The sequence below is a fragment of the Anolis carolinensis genome, chromosome 5 (genome assembly GCF_035594765.1).
Source record: "Anolis carolinensis isolate JA03-04 chromosome 5, rAnoCar3.1.pri, whole genome shotgun sequence".
Taxonomy (NCBI): Eukaryota; Metazoa; Chordata; class Lepidosauria; order Squamata; family Dactyloidae; genus Anolis; species Anolis carolinensis.
In genome coordinates, this window is record NC_085845.1 from 170,673,941 (window position 1) to 170,688,863 (window position 14,923).

Genomic DNA, 14,923 nt, shown 5'->3' on the forward strand with positions numbered 1-14,923 from the left:
ATGAGCTATTGTGCCTACTTTATATTTGCTTAAAGGACCTGGAAATGCACCCAAAATGTATTACTTTAAGCACTTTTTAAAGCATTAATGCTTGTAATCTAAACATTTTGTCAGTCTCCTGTATTGTAGCAAGTTTTGATAATATCCATCAGCTGGGGAAATTCAATCACCTGAGGAATTAAATTTATTTCCATATTATTCACATCAAATCTCTGATCTTAAGAAATTGAACCATTACCTATATTTCCCTCCCCTTATTTTGTTAGAGAACCTCACATCATATATGCTTAAATTTATATTTATTGGAATATTGTCTAAAGAATGGGTACTTGAATTTTAGAAAATTGAATCATTGCTTATAACCTAGCTGCTCGCAGCATCAACTTTAATAAGTTTCTCCTGGAATCCAATATAGCAGAAATAATATTAGCTTCAATAGATATTATTTTTTTATTTATTATGACAGGATGAAATCTTGTACTCTCTGGCTTGTATCTCTACCTCACAATGTCAATCACAGCTATCCAGAGGATTGGTCATAGATTTTATTGATTTGATTTGATCATAGCATGTTGTTTACATCAGCAAACTCTGGGTTATTATAAATCATATAAATGTGAGTCTGAATTATTTCAAAACAACGTAGACACAGTATAAGTTTTGTATATTATGTTTTATGTGCCGTCAAGTCAACTTTGACATTGTAACATATGAATGCAAGACCTCTTAAGGGCTCCAATCATTAATTTACAAGTCTTAGAAATTGCACAGGTCTTAGAAATTTACAGCAGTGGCTACCCGAGTGAATCCATTCACCTGTAATTTGGTCTTCCTCTTTTCCAATATCTTCCATTTTACAAAGCATTATGGCCAATTCCAGTGAGTCATATCACCTCATGGTATGTCTAAAGTAAAACAACCTCATTAGTCATCTTGGTTTCTTTGAGTTAGACTTGTTTTTCTTTAGGACTCATTAATTTTTTTTCTAGCAGTATGTGGTGTCCATAGAACACTTCTCCGGTACTACATTTTAAATTAGTTTATTTTATTCACTATCTAGTTTTCATATCCATACACATAGACTAGAAATATTGTGAAATTGATTATTCTGGCATTGGTATTTAATGATATATCTTTAAACTTGATCTTTTCTGGTTCCTTCACAGTTTATTTATTTATTTATTTACTTTATTCATACCCTGCCTTTCTCTACCCCAAGGGAACTCAAGGCAGAAATTGTCCTTCCAAGTCTTTGTCATCTTCGAATTTTTTAACCACATGTTCTATTTAATAATTAAAGTGAGCTGCAGTTAATCACAGATGGACACAAATGCCTTTGATCTCCTCTTGCACTGGAAAAACAGGAAGAAGGGGCATGCAAGGTTGTAGCTCATTTTATCGTAAACTGCCTAAACTAGCTCTGTCCCTACACTTAATAAGTTTAAATCTTCCAAGGAATTAAATCTATCTTCACTATTGGAGCTTTACTAAAGGTGTGAAAGCCTGAGAAGCAGCAAACCAAGGAATCTGCTGCAGATTCGGTTTATAAAATAGGGGTCAGCTTTTTTCCTGAAACTGAATACCATGTCCAGTTTTCAAAACAGATGTTTGTCTTGATTTTTTTAACATTCATTTTTTTGGGGGGGGGGGAATGTATGATAAAGATAGGCAATAAATCCCTGCTTAGAGTTCAATATGTTTTCTACAGTTAGATAGACTCATAATATTATATAATTGTTCTTGATGTCCTCAGGGTCTGATTATGTTGATTCAATCAATAGATTATACATTTTTGACAGTAAACCTTTACCGTTTGTTTTAAAATTTTTGTGTTAATGTTTCACATTTGTTTAAAGGGTGTTAACCTGTATTTTTATGTCTGCTCTGGCGATAAAGTGGAGCACTTGATGTATTTGGATTCATGTCAGTTTAATTGCAGCTAATTAATCCTACATTTGCTGGATTTAAATGTAATTTTTGTGTAAACATGTAGTAGCCTATATAGCAGGCATGGGCAAACTTCAGCCCTCCAGATGTTTTGGCCTTCAACTCCCACAATTCCTAACCTATGGCTGTTGGGAATTGTGGGAGTTGAAGTCTAAAACACCTGAAAGGCCAAAGTTTGTCCATGCCTGCTATATAGCCTATAGATAGTTCTTAATTGTTCTCAGCCTTTAAATAAGGTAAATTTATCTTAATGATAAAATAAGGGAAAGACATAACTGAAATCAATGGCAATGGTGTCAATACAAATGCATCTCTCTGTTTTTCCATATCTTGGAAGTTTCACTCAGAAAAGGATTTTGAGTTCGATATAATTGTCTGTGTTTAAAGCTTTCTTTGTCAAGATATAGCAGGAGAGTCATAGACACAGAAGATCTACAGCAGAGTGAGCTAACAGAAATGAAAGAAGTCTACAGACAGAAGGAAGCAGCAAACAAGAAAGTAATTCCTGTATTGGTGTAGATCAGGGGTCCCCAAACTAAGGCCTGTGGGCCTAATGGGGCCCTCCAAGATCATTTACCTGATCCTTGTCCTAAACTTTAGACTTAGGATCACCCTAACTCTGAAATGACTTGAAAATATACAACAACAAGAATCCTAATTAACATCATTATTCAAAAGCAGGCCCAAACTTCCTATTCAAATACTGATAAATTTATGTTGGTTAAAATTGTTCTTCATTTTAAATATTGTGTTGTTCTTTCATTGGGTTTTTTTTTTGCACTACAAATAAGATATGTGCAGCATGCATTAGAATTTGTTCATTTTTTTCCCAAACGTTAGTTCGATTCCCCCAACAGTCTGAGGGACCGTGAATCAGCCCTCTGCTTAAAAAGTTTTGGGACCCCTGGTGTAGACCCTTTCTTGTAGGGTAGCAATTAGACCTTGAAAAAGCCATGGGAAGCTAACAGGCTTGGTTCAACACTTCCACAAGGCAGCCTGTGATATGCCCTGTTCCTGAAGTATCTGATTTTACTGTGCACCTAGCAGTAACAGTATGCCTTTTCACGGAGAAGGATATTTTCAATAGGGAAAGAGCATGTGGAAGGAAGTGGCAATCCCCCTTTCCCATGTTGCTCTGATTTGATGGTGGCACAGCTTCTTTTAATGCAGAAAAACAGATGAGGCCTCACAGGTCCTCAGACACAAGTTTCATATGAGAAATAGGCTGTTTTCACTTCATTGATTTCCCCCTTTAAATTAGTAAAAAAAGGAAAATACCTAGACTATGGTGATACTTTAAAAGCTAACAAAAGTTGTCCAACAAAATTTTATGCCTACAGTCTATTTTATTAGATGCTATTGGGCTACAGTCCAAAAAAAGTAATATCATAATACATTTGTAAATCTTTAAGATGCCACAAGAGACTTAATATATATTAACTACAATTATCACACACACAGACACATATAGACCCACATGCATATATACATAGAACATGAAAGCACACCACAACTCACTCACTGTATAAATCTCAAAAGGTTGATATTTTACTTAGCCAAAAGTATTTATAGAAATTACTAGCTGTGCCCGGCCACCCGTTGCTGTGGTGAAGTATGGTGGCATGGGAAATAAAGTATTGAGGAATTGGTGGTAGTTAAGGTAAAGGGTAAACGTTTTCCCCTGACGTTAAGTCCAGTCATGTCTGACTCGGGGTTGGTGCTCATCTCCATTTCTAAGCCGAAAAGCCGGCGTTGTCCGTAGACTCCTCCAAGGTCATGTGGGATGACTGCATGGAGTGGCGTTACCTTCCCGCCAGAGCAGTACTTATTGATGCACTCACATTTGCATGTTTTTGAACCTCTGGGTTGGCAGAAGCTGGGGCTAACAGTGGGGGCTCTCTCCGCTCCCCCAATTCAAACCTGCGGCCTTTCGGTCCAGAAGTTCAGCAGCTCAGCGCTTTAACACGCTGCGCCATCAGGGGATATTATTTCCTAAAGATTGTGAATATACAATATTTCTGATTGGTTTTTTTGTGTGTTGGAGGCAATTAGGAAAAATGATTAGGATGTAATGGCCTTGCAGCTTTAAAGCCTGGCTTTTTCCTCCCTGAGTGATTTTTTTGTTGGGAGGTGTTTGCTGGCCCTGATTGTTTCCTGTCTGGAATTCCCTTGTTTTCAGAGTGGTGTTGTTTGCGATATTTTATGTGCTTCTACTGTCTGTGGCCCTGAGAAAACAGAGGATTTGCCAGGCTTTGATGATGGGAATACTTTGTTGGGAGGTGTTAGCTGGCCCTGATTGTTTCCTGTGTGGAATTCCCGTTTATTTACTGTCCTGGTTTTAGAGATTATATTGTTCTGCATTATTCTATCCCATAATTATTTTATATTAAAGTAGAATCTCACTTATCCAACATTTGCTTATACAATGTTCTGGATTATCCAACGCAGTCTGCCTTTTCATAATCAATGTTTTTGTAGTCAGTGTTTTAAATTCATTGTGATATTTTAGTGGTAAATTTGTAAATACAGTACAGTAGAGTCTCACTTATCCAACATAAACGGGCCGGCCGAACGTTGGATAAGCAAATATGTTGGATAATAAGGAGGGATTAAGGATAAGCCTATTAAACATCAAATTAAGTTATGATTTTACAAATTAAGCACCAAAACATCATGTTAGACAACAAATTTGGCAGAAAAAGTAGTTCAGTACACAGTAATTCTATGTAGAAATTACTGTATTTATGAATTTAGCACCAAAATATCACAATATATTGAAAGCATTGACTACAAAAATGTGTTGGATAATCCAGAACGTTGGATAAGCGAATGTTGGATAAGTGAGACTCTACTGTAATTACTACATAGCATTACTGCGCATGGAACTACTTTTTCTGTCAAATTTGTTGTATAATATGATGTTTTGGTGCTTAATTTGTATAACGATTACCTAATTTGATGTTTAATCGGCTTTTCCTGAATCCCTTCTTATTATCCAACATATTCACTTATCCTGCCGGCCTGTTTATGTTGGATAAGTGAGAGTCTACTGTATATTTCTAATCTTATATTATCTGCTCAGAACTGGATTATATGAGGCCCCTTCTTCACAGCTATATAAAATGCACACTGAAGTGGATGATATGGTAGTGTGGAGTCAAGATAATCCAGTGCAAAGCAGATAATATAAGATTAGAAATGGGTTATATAGCTGTGTGGAAGGGCCTTGAGTCTACACTGCCATATAATCCAGTGAAAATTAGATAATCTGTGGAAGAAGCCTAAGTAAGGCCTAAATCTGCCTGTCCCCTAACTGAACCCTGGCTGTCCCTTGGTTGCTAGGAGACGAAGTGGGAAGAGATTAGCCCTCTAAACTGGCAGCAATTGGATAAAAAACAATTATTGCTCTCCCTCTAATTAGGACTTTTTCTTTTCTTTTTGTTGTATCAACCTAGAGGCGTGGATGATGGGTTGTGTTGTCAAATTTCGAGGTTGGGGGGCCTGTACTTTTGTTGTTTTGTGAGTCGCTGTGATGCCATCACTCTTTTATATATATAGATATAAGAACAAATATTGTCCTTAGGGGGCTATTTAAATCCTTAGAAAAGTCCTCCTTGAGGAAATATGTGGTTTGTATACAGGAAAATATGAAACTAAAATCCTTTGTCAAATAAATAGTTGTGTAAGAATTCCCTAATGGTGCAATCTACAATAACACCAGTTGAAAGAAGATAATGTAGCTGTTAACTTTCTTTTATCCTATCAAAATCCTTGCTGCAATAATGTTGCTACAGACTTGCTGCAGGGCAAGTCATATGTCCCAACTGCAGTCCAGGGGTGTAAATAGGCAGCTTTGGGCTGTTGTGAGGAAAGATTGAAGAGCACCCAGTTTAGCCTCAACTCTTTCTCCTAAAAGCAGAGCACATTACTGCCATTATTTCAGGTGTAAAAGTAACAAAATAAAACGGATGTAAGTAAATATTCCACTCCACCCCATAAAGATTGTGTGTGGATTTGAAATATTGAGTACAAAACCAGTAGCTATTCTGAGTTAGTGCACAATACAAAGTGATATTGTGCTGGTAGTCCAATAGACAGGAAAATAAAAGGAAGAGATGTCGTGAGAGCATAACACATCTTGCCTATCAGTAGTTCAAAATTGTTTTCATAATTCCTCTACCTACGGGAAGGACATAAATGCAATAGCAACATCCTTTTCACACTGCATGTCAGCAGGTATTGAGAGACATACTACTTCTGTTACCAGATGCAATACAATCATATTTATTTATTTACAGCATTTCTACCCCGCTTTTCTCACCCAAGGGGACTCAAGGCGGCTTACAAAACTGGCAAAATTCAATGCCAATAACACAATAAATAACATCAAGGTAGAGCATTTAAAAACAATTAAACATTAGTCAAATAAAAACAATATATAAACCTTAAAACATATAAAGTGCTTGAATCCATTCGTCCAGGAACCTTGCGCATAATCCTTAGTCCAGACCGTGTCGAGCGTAAAGTTATTCATTAAATGCTTGCACACATAGCCACGTCTTTGGTTTCTTTTTAAAGCCCAAAAGAGATGGAGCCTGCCAGATGTTGCTAGTGAGGATATTCCGCAGCCGAGAAGCCACCACTGAGAAGCCCCTGTCTCTCGTCCCCACCAGCTGTGGGGCTGATGGGACAGAGAGAAGGGCCTCCCCAGATGATCTTAAGGTTCTCGGCTCATAGGAGGAGATATGTTCGGACAGGTAAGTTGGACCAGAACCGTTTAGGGCTTTATAGCTCAAAACCAGCACTTTGAATTGGGCTCGGTGGCATATTGGCAGCCAGTGGAGCTGGCACAACAGAGAAGTGGTATCATAGTGACTAGTAGACATTGATAGCCATGTTTTCTATGTATCTGTCAACCCCTCATCCCTTTTTTATGGTGGTCTAAGCTGATGACTATCACTTCATATATAAATGTTAATTTTATAATTCGACTGTGAGATATATGAATAAATATTTTAAATGCCCTGAATCATTCACTATTCAGTGTCATAGAATGTGTCTGGGTTTTAGTCTTATGGGAGAAGCCTCTTCACTCTTCCAAAGAACAAAAAAATACTGCTTTAAATGATTTCAGGTACTGTTTATAGATACAACAGTACAAGGAAACAGTCAAAAATAGTATTTTTAGAAAGTGATTACTGTCCATTTTCCAAAACCAGATACTGTTTATCGGAATTTTGTTTAAAAATGTGAATGCTGTAAGACACCAGTTTGTGGTAGAAAACAGCACTCTTTAGCTCTTAAACCGCCTACTATCCTGCTCATCCCTCAAATATTTTGTGTACCAAGTACAGCTTTTAACTCCTCTATCGTGTGCTCCCACCAACTTTTCCTTCTAAGAATCATATATATTGAAACCTTACTTCCCCAGGAGAGGTACTCCAGCGTCTTTTGTCATATCAGTTGCCATTTTCTTCACATTTCAAGCAATATAATATCCCAGTGATTTATCCTGCACAACTTTCAGAGCTGGAACTGAATTTCTCTAGTAGTACAAGCTTGAGAAACCTACTTTTAACTGTTAAGCTTGGTTATCTCTGACACAGACTTAATCCAGACACAAGACTCAATATCAGTTTTTTCACTTGCTTTTTAAAATTAAAAGCACAGCAATCCATCATACTGTAATATCTAGATCCTTTCCTTCATTTTTTTGCCTTCTGAATGTCTCCTTAGCTGTCTTTAGTACAAGAAGTCACTGCTTTTCAGACTCAGTTTGTGTTTATAGCCATGTCATTTACAAAGGCGAAAACCTTCAGAATTACAACTTTGATTCTAAGATGTAGGCAATGACAGCATGAGGAATAAGGCCATGGGCATAACACCTGTTAGAGCAGGGGTAATAGCCTCCTGGAGGGCCACATCCTCCCAAATTCCCTAATTTTCATCATTTTAGGGCCAAGAGAGGGCTACTTCCCACAAAAGAAAGTTATCTGAAAGTCCACTCAATTTTCCTAGTTATAAAATATTGCCAACTGTGAATTTTGAGACCACGCTCGTATACCTATGCAACTAATTTTGGTTTTAAAGATTTTCTGTTTTAATACCGTTGATTTTCACAATGGTGTTTATTGTCAAAACAAACCCATAATTTTCTGACACTCATAATAAAACTAAGTTTTATATTGAAAATAATTTAATTGTATCTACAATTAATAATTTTGTTCCAATCATATAGTTGTGGCTCCAATATATAAAATAGCATAAAATATATTGTGTGATATAACCACTAGGGGGCATGAGTTGTCAAGAAAAAATAACTACACTATATGATGATCATCTAATCACAATGCTCATGCGAGATCATCTAAAAACTCTCTTTGTGCAACTATTCAAACAAGTGTTTTGGCTGCATAACTGAATTAATTAGTGATGGCTAGTTACATTATAAGAGACCTTAATACCCTAAGGCACCAAATCCCATCTGATCTTGGAAGGTAAGTGGAGTCAGTCAGTCCTGGTTAGTACTTGGATGAAAGACTGCCAAGGAATATCAGGTGTTGTAGACTATATTTCAGAGTGAACTGGTAAAACCACCTCCCAGTATTCCTTGCCAAAGAAAATTCATTGAAATTCCCAAGGCAACAGACAACTTGAAGACAAAGAAAAAAAATAGTTGTTGAGTATGGTGTGGTGAAGGGAGAAATTTCTTCTCTTTCCAACTGATGCTTGAGAATTGGCAATGAGTCCCACATATTATTAGTGGTGCATTAATAACAGAATGCAGAACTAGGAGATAAATACATTGGATTATTTAGTATTGTGTACATGGATATAAATCTGTTTATATAACATTATAGAATCAATAATCATTGTTATATATCTCAAAGAAACAGGCTTCAAATTAACCCTTATGAGATGCTAAGCTAGTCAATACTTAAAACATGTAGAGAGAGCATGACAGAATTGTCAATGTAGATACAAAAATCAGATGGACAAAGAGTCTAAACAAGCTCTAGAATTCTGCAGGAGGCAGCCATGGGATTTCAGAAGGGATGTATACTCTGCCTACTCTTTCAGCTCTAGTGTGATACCAGCCACAAGAGGGATAACATTTCTGGATACTTTCAAGCCATGAGAAAAACTTTCTCTCCTCGGGCTTTTTGTTTTTCAAAAAGAAAAACAATTTTAAAATTATCTGAAAAATTGAATATTAGCATTCTTTATACATAAAAAGTCACATTGCTACTTTAGGAACATAGAATTTATTGTGTATAATTTGGTCTAGCATAAAATTATCATCATGCTTGTTACAATAAAAGCCAGAGTGGACTGGAAATACCCAACGGATGGGATGTAAAAGATAAATATGTTTCAGGATATTGAAAAGAAAACAAAATTCTTGAAAATAGCCTATATAAATACAATTTAGTCAGAAAATTGTTATGTATTGAACATTTATTTAGATTAAAAATAAATAAAACCTCAAAGTTCTGAATTGGAAGAACATCTGAATTATAAAGAATCTTTTAGTTACCTTTGTTCAGTTCTCCTTGGTGTTTCACTTTGGGACAACAGACCTGTGTTCAAAGTAATTGCAAGTGCAAAGTAGAAGACTTTTAAGTCCTCATTTCTGTAGCAAACTGTCATTTTCTCTAAGCTATATTTGTCCATGATAGCTAAACACATGGAAAGTAATCATATGTATGATTGTGTATTAGTAATCCCTGTTGATTTCAGCATACCCACCAACCATCTGGGCTTGGCAAGGAAGGCCTTGATTAATCATATGCTTTCTCACTTTCTCAGTTGCTTTGAAAATGTTGCAGTTTCTTATCTCTCCTCCAGCTTTCACTCTTTGTAGTGGCCTTCCTCAGGTGTGGCAATATGAACTCAAAGTGCAAAGCATTTAATTCAGTAGGAAGAAGGGTGTTGTTTTGCCCTTCCCAGTAGGCTCTGGATGCACTAAACTCAGTACTTAAATTCCAGGGTTTTGTGTGTTCTTCATCTTTAACAACCTTTGTCCTCTTTGCTTGGCACACCTTTTTGGCCACACTCTGAAAGCCTATCCCTTTCCGCCTGTGAAAAGTTGGAGGGTAGGATTTCACTCAGTCTTTTTTCCCTCTGACTTCAAAATTACACCCTCAGTTTACAATAAGAAATACTAAATTATAAACTAGGATGAATATTTTTGCATGCAGCCAGCATACAATGATCTATGACAGAATTGTGTTGCAGAAGCCCAAATGAGTCCTGCCTAAGAACAGCTGCAGGTTGATCTACACTGTAGCATTAATATGATTTAATACCACTTTAATTGCCATGACTAAATACTATGGAATGCTGGGAGCTGCAGTTTGGTAATGCCACAGCTCTCTTTGGCAGAAAAGGCTAAAGGCCTTGTAAAACTACAGTTCTCATGATTTCAAGCATTGGCAGTTTAAGTGGTGTCAGATTGCATCAATTCTACCGTGTAGATTCACCCTCAATCAATGCGGGTCAATGCATCTGCACTTGGGGTTTAATACACCTGGTACCACTTTTTACTGTCATGGCTCAATGTTAGGAATCCTAGGATTGGTGAGGCACCAGCACTCTTTGGCAGAGAAGGCTAAAATGACAATTCCTGGGATTCCATAGCAATTGAGCCATGGCAGCTAAAATGATACCAAACTGCATTAATTTTACAGTGTAGATGCAGCCTTAGCTTTACAACCCTCCAAGAATATTGAATTAGAAGGAAGTTGGCTACCTTGAAGTAAATTTAAGTATTGGGTTGCTGTGAGTTTTCCAGGCTGTATGCCCATGTTCCAGAAGCATTTTTTCCTGACATTTTGCACACATCTAGGGCAGGCATCCTCAGAGGTTGTGAGGTATATTGGAAACTAGGTCAGCGAGGTTTATATATCTGCGGAAGGTCCATGGTGGGCGAAAGAACTCTTGTCTGTTGGAGGCAAGTGTGAATATTTCAATTAATCACCTTGATCAGCATTGAAAAGCCTTGCAGCTTCAAAACCTGGCTGCTTCCTACCTGGGGGAATCCTTTGTTGGGAAGTGTAAGGTGGCCCTGATTGATTCGTGTCTGGAATTCCCGTTGTGTTGTTCTTTATTTACTGTCCAGATTTTAGAGGGTTTTTTTTAAAAAAAAAAACTGGTAGCCAGATTTTGTTCATTTCCTTGGTTTCCTCCTTTCAGTTGAAATTGTCTACATGCTTGTGGATTTCAATGGCTTCTCGGGAAAACTCACAGCAACCCAGTAACTCAGGCCGTGAAAGCCTTCGACAACACGTTAAATTTAAGCAGTTTTATTGAACTTATATCCCAAGATGGGAGAAGCGTTTACAGACGCTCCTTGGGTGAAATTTCTTCCTTAATATAAGGCCCATCCATCTCTTAAGGCCTCTGCACTGTAGAATTAATGCAGTTTGAGACTATTTTGAACTGCCACAGTTCAATGCTGTGGAATCCATGAGAGAGGTAGTTGTACAAGGTCTTTAGCTTTCTCTGCCAAAGAGTGTTGAGAGCCTCATCAAACTACAACTCCCCAAATTTCACAGCACAGTTAAAGTGGTGTCAAACTATTCGTGTAGATACAGTGGAGATGAGCATGGGGAAACTTGGGCCTTCCCTCCAGGTACTTTGGACTCCAACTCCCACTATTCCTCGCATCCTCAGGCCCCTTCCTTTTCCCCCTCAGCCGCTAAGCGGCTGAGGGGGAAAAGGAAGGGGCCTGAGGATGCGAGGAATAGTGGGAGTTGGAGCCCAAAGTACCTGGAGGAAAGGCCCAAGTTTCCCCATGCCTGGTGTAGATGCATACCATCCCTCTGCTCAGGTCGGTGCACTGGCCCTTTAAGGATCCCTCCTCCTCCTCCACCGCCGCCCTTCCTTCCTTCCTTCCTAATCACGACTCTGGTCCCGAAAAAAAAGAGCCCTTACCTACAGCCGATGACATAATTCCTCTCCTGTAATTGGCCGCTTGCTACCTCAGTCACCTTGGGCTGCCCCGCCCCTTTCAGTGCGTGAGTCACTCGGCAGGCCGTTGACGGGTGCTCGCGCGCCGCTTAATCCGCCTCCGCTGGTGCCCATTGGCTGCCTGAGCTGTCAGTCTCGGTGGTTGGTGGGCGGGAGCTTCCGTGGCTGAGAGAGGAGCCGAGCCGGTGGCGGCAGCAGCAGCGTTGGAGGGGTCCTTTTGCTCTCTCTGAAGGAAGTTTCCTCTCACGGTTGGCGGCGGCTCCAAAAGAAGAAGGACGACGACGAGGAGGAGAAGGCCGCCATTAAAACACACCGGCGACAGGGATGAGGGCGTGACCAGGTGAGTAAGAAGAGGAAGGCTTTGGCCTGGCATGAGGGAAACGTGCCAGCAGCAGTAATAGCAGCAGCTCCTCCTGAGGGGCGCCTCCATGCATGGGGCAGGAGGGAACCGCCCCTCAGGAGAGGCTCCAGCCGCGCCCTTTATCCTCTGGGAGTCTTCTAAATATAATAAAGGCCTCCTCCTCACCAGTGACTTTATCCCTCAGCCTCCCAGTGTTGAACCCTTGCATCCTCTGCCGTGGATGCCTCTAGAAAGACCTCGCCGCCCACTTCCCTCTCCTCAGCCTCAAGACTTCTTTTTCTCTCTCATTTTTTCCCCATCCTTCAACGCCCCCGCCTTTCTGTCGTGCTTTTGGAAACGCGTTTCTCCCACTCTGCAGCATAATAATGACACTGGGGGATGAATGCAGCTTGGCACCATGGCTCCGTGCGGTGGGATCTTGGGAGTTGTAGTTTGGCGAGGCCAGAACTACAACTCGCACGTTTCCATAGCTGCGCAAGTGGTGTCAAACTGCATTCATTCTATAGTGTAGATCAGGCAAGGGCAAACTTGGGCCCTCCACGTGTTTTGGATTTCAACTCCCACAATTCTAACAGCCTCAAGCCCCTTCTCAGCTTAAGTGGCTGAGGGGGAAAAGGAAGGGGCCCGAGGCTGTTAGGAATTGTGGGAGTTGAAGTTCAAAACACCTGGAGGGCCCAAGTTTGCTCATGCCTGATCTAAACTATAGAATGAATGCAGTTTGACACCACTGGCACTGCTATGGAAACGTTCAAGATGTAGTTCTGGCCTCGCCAAACTACAACTCCCAAGATCCCACCGCACTGAGCCAAACTACAACTCCCAAGATCCCACCGCACGGTGCCAAACTGCATTCATCCCTCAGTGTCATTATTGTGCTGCCAAGGTTGTGAGGTCTGTTGGAAACTAGGCAAGTGAAGTTTATATATTTGTGAAATGTCCAGGATGGAATAAAGAAATCTTGTCTGCTTGAGGCAAGTGTGAATGTTGCAATTGGCCACCTTGATTAGCATTGAGTGGCCTTGTAGCTTCAAAACCTGGCTGCTTCTTGCCTGGGGGAATTCTTTGTTGGAATAAGTCAGGCATAGCAGAGCACTTGATGAACCAACCTGGACACAACATGGATTTGAGAACACAGAAATGCTGGACCACTCGAACAACCACCATGTCAGAATACACAGAGAAGTCATTGAAATCCACAAGCATGTGGACAATTTCAACAGAAAGGAGGAAACCATGGAAATGAACAAAATCTGGCTACCAGCATTTAAAAAAACCTCTAAAATAAGAACAGCAAATAAAGAACAACTCTCAAAAAACGGGAGTTCCAGGCAGGAAACAATCAGGGCCAGTTAACACCTCCCAACAAAGGATTGAAGCTGCAAGGCCATTCAATGCTAATCGGTGTGGCCAATTGCAACATTCACACTTGCCTAAAACAGACAAGAGTTCTTCAACCCCCCTGGACATTCCAACAGACTTCACAACCTCTGAGGGTGCCTTCCATAGATGTGGGCAAAACATCAGGAGAGAATGCTTCTGAAACATGGCCATACAGCCTATAAAACTCACAGCAACCTAGCACTTTCAAAGTTTCCTGTGTTCTCACATCAGAACAGAAGTGAGCATGGATCCCCCCCCCCCCCCCCAGATAGTCCTTAGGAAGAAAGAAAACTTCTTGTAGAATCTTGTGAGGCGGGGTTAAGTAAGTGAATAAAGATAGTCCCCAAGTTCCAAACATCCAACTTACAAATGACTCATAGTTAAGAAGGGGGAGGGGTGAGGCATCAGGAAGTGAGAGAAATCTACCCTTAGGAAGGGAAATTTACTCCTGAAAAAGTTATCATGGGGGAAAGGTGTCTCCACTGAAGCTTTATCTTCAGTCCCAACTCCGGTTGCTCCTGACATGAAAAAAAAAAAAGTCCTTGTTTCCACAACAAGCCAATTTTTTTCAAAATCCATTAATCACAGGGACAAAAAGTGAGGTAAATCTTCTGACACTGGGCACAGACAGCAAAACAGACATGTGGGTGTTTATTTCTTTATAATTTATATACTGCTCCATCTCCCCAAGGGACTTGGGGCAGCTCACAACATAAATACAATAAAATACAATACAATAAAACACATAGAACGGAATAAGTAATTAATAACACATCAAATCAATATAAAACACAAGATATGACACAAACAAGTGAACAAAATTAACAATAAAATTATAAAACATTTGATTAAAAACATAATCGTTCCTATTAGCTAAAAAGTTAACCCTTCCCTATACTATCTAAAGTTTATATATGTGTGTGTGTGTGTGTGTGTGTGTGTGTCTGTCTGTCTGTCTATCTACATACATACATACATACATACATACATACGTGGCTGGAGTTACACTTAAAAATGTACCTGTTCTGACTTACATACAAATTCAACTTAAGAACAAACCTACAGAATCTTTTTCATATCTTGGGGACTACCTGTATAACAATGAACGAGTGGGGAGGTATTCCAACACCGTAAGAGTGCAGTTTGACACAATTCTATTTACTGTGTCTTGATACTGTAGAATCTTGAGAGTTGTAGTTTTACAAGATCTTCAGTCATCTCTGGCAAAGAGTGCTGGTGCCTCACCGAACAATTAATCCCATG

At 39.5% G+C, this 14,923-nt stretch overlaps 2 long non-coding RNA genes across 3 annotated transcripts in view; one reads left to right on the forward strand and one right to left on the reverse strand.

Moving 5' to 3' along the window:
• LOC134299151 (uncharacterized) overlaps positions 1-12,071 on the reverse strand; it is a 37,593-nt gene extending 25,522 nt beyond the window's left edge. For both annotated transcript variants that reach the window (XR_010006309.1, XR_010006308.1), the window contains exon 1: positions 11,884-12,071. This is a non-coding gene — a long non-coding RNA (uncharacterized LOC134299151). The remainder of the gene's footprint in view (positions 1-11,883) is intronic.
• A 5-nt stretch (positions 12,072-12,076) lies between these two features.
• LOC134299150 (uncharacterized) overlaps positions 12,077-14,923 on the forward strand; it is a 34,062-nt gene continuing 31,215 nt past the window's right edge. Inside the window, exon 1 of the long non-coding RNA XR_010006307.1 lies at positions 12,077-12,259. This is a non-coding gene — a long non-coding RNA (uncharacterized LOC134299150). The remainder of the gene's footprint in view (positions 12,260-14,923) is intronic.